This window comes from Hibiscus syriacus, unplaced genomic scaffold, assembly GCF_006381635.1.
Source record: "Hibiscus syriacus cultivar Baekdansim isolate YM2019G1 unplaced genomic scaffold, ASM638163v2 tig00000340_pilon, whole genome shotgun sequence".
In the NCBI taxonomy this organism is placed as follows: Eukaryota; Viridiplantae; Streptophyta; class Magnoliopsida; order Malvales; family Malvaceae; genus Hibiscus; species Hibiscus syriacus.
This window is the reverse complement of record NW_024061783.1, coordinates 9,786,612-9,792,364: the sequence shown is the minus strand read 5'-3', so window position 1 is coordinate 9,792,364 and position 5,753 is coordinate 9,786,612. Positions and strand designations below refer to the sequence as shown.

Below are 5,753 nucleotides of genomic sequence, written 5' to 3'. Positions count from 1 at the left end.
TTTAATAATAAACTATTTTTTCAACAGAAAGGTTGGGGTCGGCTGTGTGCATGCCCGTATTTGAGCATGGGCAAAAGGGGCACTTGCCCAGGGCCCCCTCTTAACGTTACATTTTAATTTTGTTGGTTATTCATCATTAAAAAATCAAGAACGATATTAATATGATATTTTAAAAATATTTTTCGCTTTTCATTAAAAAATTTATTTCTTATTTTTTTTGGCTAATAGGGGTGCACCTTGAGCAATTGTTCATGCCCCTCATTTTGTATGGGACTCCTAATTTTTTTATAATATTGTTTATTTTATAATTTAACCCTTTAATTTTCTTTAATTTTAATTTTTTATCCTTATAATTGAGGCCCCTAATTTTTTGTAATCTTACTTTTTATCTTTATAATGGAGGCCTTTAATTTTTTCAATCCCATTTTTTTACATTTATAATTGATGATCCTAAGTTTTTCAATCCCACCTTGTATCTTTATAATTAAGCTCCTGCTTTTTTCAATCTCATTTTTTCAATCCCATTTTTTACTCATATAATTTAGGCCCCTAATTTTTTCAATCTCACTTTTTACCTTTAAAATTGATGCCTCTATTTTTTAATCACTTTTTACCTTTATGATTGAGGTCTCTAATTTTTTTCAATCATACTTTTTACTTTTATAGTTTAAGCCCCTAATTTAATAATTTTTATATGATTGATTAACATAATATTAAATTAATTATTCAAAGTATTAGAATATACTTTCATTTTATAAGGGTCTATCTTTTAGTTTCGCTCAGGGTCCCGAAAATGTCTGAAATAACTATGTATTTATTAGATAGTTTATTAAACGTACTAAAAAATAATTTTCAAACAAATGTATTTATTTTTTCTTTATCTTACAATTTAATTTTGTTCGATACTTATTATTGGAGGCCTAATTTTTATATTCGCCCTATGCCACTAAAATCTCATAAACGGGCCTGGTTGTGTGCATCTGTTATGCCCCACGATCTCGACCCTTGGTTTGGGGAACTCTATGGTTACGATAATGCTAATGCTCATGTGATTATTTGTTGGACAAATCATCGAGGATTAAGGCTAACTTGATTTGAGAAGAGTCCCTTTTCAAGTGTCACACGCCCGTGACACTTTGGTGGAAAGGTAATCGTGGGTAGAGAAGAAGTGTAACATTTTCTTCCCGAATCTGATCATTGGACTCGAAACAGAAATGTTATTATGCAATTATTGAACATACATTAGAATTCTCATGTAAAGAGAGCCATTGTTTTATTTGATGGATGTTCATACTAAGCCAATTTTTAATCATTTAGAGCATATAACAATTTTGTAAAACATTCCTACGTATCTTAAGCCATGCTTAATTTTTAATAGAACCATTCAAATGTAGTGAACCCAAAACATGCATATAAGTAAGTTAACCGTGTAAGTCCATATTTAGCAACCATGGGTTATTACAAAACATCATTAGACTAGTATAAAGATTAAACGATCTAGAACAAAACATGGCTAAATCTATCACATACACACACCACTAAAAAAAGTACACTTTTTTTCTTTTTTTTTGGTTTGTAATTTAGGTATATTATTTGAACCATACATGTTTTTTAACACCCATTTGATTTTAGCTTTGCTTTCTCTCTTTGGAACCAGAAATAATCATTTGGGTGATCAGGAAAATTGTCAAAAAAATGTCATAGATTAGTTTGCTTGTAGAGTTATTGATTTTCTTTTGTGCTAATTTATGTTATCTTTTTCTTGTCGAGATATTAAGTTTAAAATTAAACCATAAAGGAACTCGGAAATGGAGTGATTCAAATTTGGCTATTGTAACTCCATTTTTATTGCAGTCATTGTTGCTCTGATCCTTTATTTCTTTCCTTTTTCTCCCATGGCATGACGAGTAAATTTTCAAGGATTCATGTTGTATAGCTCTTATATCTGTCATCGTACTGAAGTTCTCATATCTCATGTTGAGAAAACGAGTTCTACCAGTATAATCTGACCCATATATGTTTTTTTTAGTACCCATTAGATTTTAGCTTTATTTTCTTTTTGGAACTAGAAATAATCATTTGGGTTGTAACACTCCAATTTTCCCCTAAATTAAAAACCTTAGAAATTAAGGATTTTCTTTTGAATCCCTAAAATTGATTTTCAGGATTCAATTGAATTGATAAAAATTTGTTGTAACCATTTCGTAAGAATAGAAAAGTTTGGAGCCTTTTTCGAAAATATTATGAAAATCAGAGATTAACTCTAGTTTACCCATTATTTAGAAATCAAATCTCTAGCCCTATTTGTTCACGCGGCCGCACCATAGCATCTCTTTTCCTTTTTTTTTTTCTTCTTTTCTTTGCTTATGCGCCGCTCGCTTCACATCTCCTCATCGTCGTTGCACTTCTCCTCATCGGTCTTTCAGTGGTCGGGGCTTCACGTATGGTGGCCGAAACGACTGAGTGAGGTGCCGAGCAATCCTGCCGTGGTTAGGGCTGCTGTTTTCGGCTGGTTTAGTCCCGATTTGCCACCGCACCGTCGTTGGCCGCGCCGTGGAGGTCGTGTGCTGTTCGTGCAGGCAGCTGCTGCGTTTCGAATCGAGTTTTCTTGTTTAACGTCGTTTTAACGTTGTATTATTTGAGAAATTGGTGGATCGGAATTTAATGCGAACCTTATATTTTTGTAGGATACTTTGCCTCGGAAAGGGGATTACCGCCCCTCCGCCGTTACCGGCTCACTTTGAACCGACTCGGGTCACTAGAATCGATCGTGAGTTATTGTGAAAAATTGTAAATTTGATTTGATTTGATTTCGTTACCTCTATAGAATAGTAAATTATTTGGTCTGATCCATTGTTTGAGCTGATCAGGAAAATTGCCGAAGAATGTTATAGATTAGTTTACTTGTCGAGTTATTGATTTTCTTTTGTGCCAATTTATGTTGTTTTTTTCTTGTCGAGTTATTATTGATTAGTTTACTGTAATGCTATACAATACAGCCAGAAATGAACAGTGACCCCTGCAACCACACAACCGGCAATGACTTCAGCAGCGGTTAAAGCCAAGGTGTTTCTTCTGCATTAGCCAACAGCAAAATGAGTTTCTAACTCGGTAAGAACTTTGAAAAAAATTCACCCCAACCACCTTAAAACCCATGTTTTTTCACAACTCAAACTTAAAAACCCACCTCGAAAAACTATTCTTTACTTCTAAAATTTCAATATTTCCCCTTTTTGATCACCAAAAATCTCCTTTTAGATACACCCAAATCAACAACTATGTGAATTTGTATATGAAATGGAAGAAAGATCCATTCTTTGACTCAATAATACACGTCCATAAATCCGCAGAGCTTAAACCAATTATTCAACTCAAGAACTTCATTGTAAATGATCCCAATGGTTGTATCCCAGTATCTGTTGTATCAAAAAGAGGTTTGGAGTTTGATATTTCCATTAGGGTTGCTAGTTTCCTACGGCAGTACCCTTCAGTTTTTGAGGAGTTTAGGGGTGAACACAATTTGCCTTGGTTTAGGTTGACCCCAGAAGCTTCTGAGATTGATAAAGAGGAGAAAAGGGTATTTAAAGAAGACAAGGAGGATTTGAAAGATAGGCTGAGACGGTTTGTTTTGATGAGTAAAGATAAAGTTTTGCCTTTGAAGATTATTAAAGGAATGACATGGTATTTGGGGTTGCCTGACAGTTTTTTGGAGGATTCAAAAGGGGATCTTGATGAGTAATTTAGGTTTGTTGATATGGAAGATGGGTCAAAAGGATTGACTATTGAGAGCAATGGAGAAAAAATATTGTCTACAATGCAAAGAAATGCAATGAAAATGGGGTTTATTTCGGTGGTACATTGGAAGGAATTGAGTTTCCACTTTTTCCATCAAAGGGATTAAGGCTAAGGAGGAAGATTGAAAGTTGGCTGAATGAGTTTCAAAAACTCCCTTATGTTTCACCTTATGAGGATTTTTCGCATTTGGATCCCGATAGTGATTTCGCCGAGAAGAGAGTTGTGGGGATACTCCATGAGTTGTTGAGTTTATTTGTTGAACACTCAGCTGAAAGGAATAAGCTTTTGTGCCTTAAGAAATATTTTGGACTACCCCAGAAAGTCCATAAAGCATTTGAAAGGCATCCTCGTATGTTTTATTTATCTTTTAAGAACAAAACTTGTACTGCAATTCTTAAGGAGGCATATTGTGGTAACTTCAGCATAGAAAGACATCCGTTGTTGGTCGTGAGGAAGAAATATATACAGCTGATAAAGGAATCTGATTGTATTTTGAAGAATCAAAGGGTTAATAATCGGTTAAGCATGAAAAGTTAGAGAATGGTTTGGCTTAAGATTCAGATTCTGATGACAGACTAGATATTCTTTTGTGAATCATTTTTCCACGGTTAAGTTAGGCCTATGTAGCTGTTAAGACATAACACCAATCTCCCATAGTTTGAGCTCCATTTCTGCCTTTTCTGTTGGATTTGAAGTGTAATATTTTTGTATTTACTCTTTTTTGAATGAAATATAAATACAAAACAAAATTTTACTGGCAGAAGTTTCTGTATTTTTGCCCCCCTTTTTAGCATTTTTTTCTCCTTTGTTTAATTTTGGGTTTTGATCACATTTTCTTTTAATTGATGACAAGTAGAGTTTATTTTCTGATATCAATTTGTTTCATATAATATCTTGAATTTTGATGAATCAACTTACAGATTGAAAGTTCTGTTGTTATTGGATTAGTTGGTTTTTGTTCTTAGATATATAAAAGTAAACCTTAGAATCTTCTTCGAATTTATTATGGAAAACGATTAAAGATATTGTCAAAATCTTCGTTTGTAACTTTTTTTTTTATCACTTTCCTAAATGTCTTTAGGCATAAAGTTATATATGAACCTGTCTAAATGTCATGTGTAAAACTCTTAAATTTTAGAGCCATGTGATGTTTCATTTGTCACACTTGAACATGAACGAACCTGACAGACGCTACCCACACTCGTTGGCGTCACCCACCCTCACTGGCTGACGTACGTCACCCACTTATTCAGAGCCTAAAGATTCTGCATTATTGAATTAAAATAAGCATGTGTTACCAAGATTAACCAAGCCTTGAACCACAGCTGGTATTCCTATGCAAAGAATTCAATATAGTTCCTTCTAATTTGATTTCACAAATAACAGTCACTTCATACAATTGACTAAATTAAGTGCAAACAAACATTTCAAGATTCAGGTATATTACCAACATGAGTGTGAGCCGAAACACGACACATGTCAAATAACAACCCATTAAGAAATAATGTTGTAGTGGATCTTGTTTTCATATGTTTAAGTCTTCAAGAATGATGGACTTTTTCCAATGTTTCATGTTTACTTCACATTCCATCTAGCAATATAGCTTCTGATCTGTCCTTTCTAATTATATTGTGTCTTTGTATGGGGTAATGGAGTTGATATCCTATATTGCATTCCAAGATATCGTATTTCTCCTAGACATTTTATCGAACATTAACCTTGCTCTTGGTAAAACTCCACACTTTACATAGTTATTAAAGCATTAATCACATCAACATCTGCTTCAAACCCGTACCTAATAACATGAACATGAACCTCTTTACCTCTTTCCAAATTCGAAACAGCGCCACAAGTTCTCAAAACGAAGGGGAAAGTATAAACATCAGGCTTAAAACCGACCCACAACAAACATCCTATGATACAAGCACAAAGCTTCATTGAAGAACCCTTCTTTTGCA

At 33.9% G+C, this 5,753-nt stretch overlaps 1 pseudogene; it reads left to right on the top strand.

Annotated features, from left to right (window-relative positions):
* Nucleotides 1-2,334: 2,334 nt before the first annotated feature.
* On the top strand, nucleotides 2,335-4,463 carry LOC120204079 (annotated as a pseudogene).
* The last annotated feature ends 1,290 nt before the right edge of the window (nucleotides 4,464-5,753 follow it).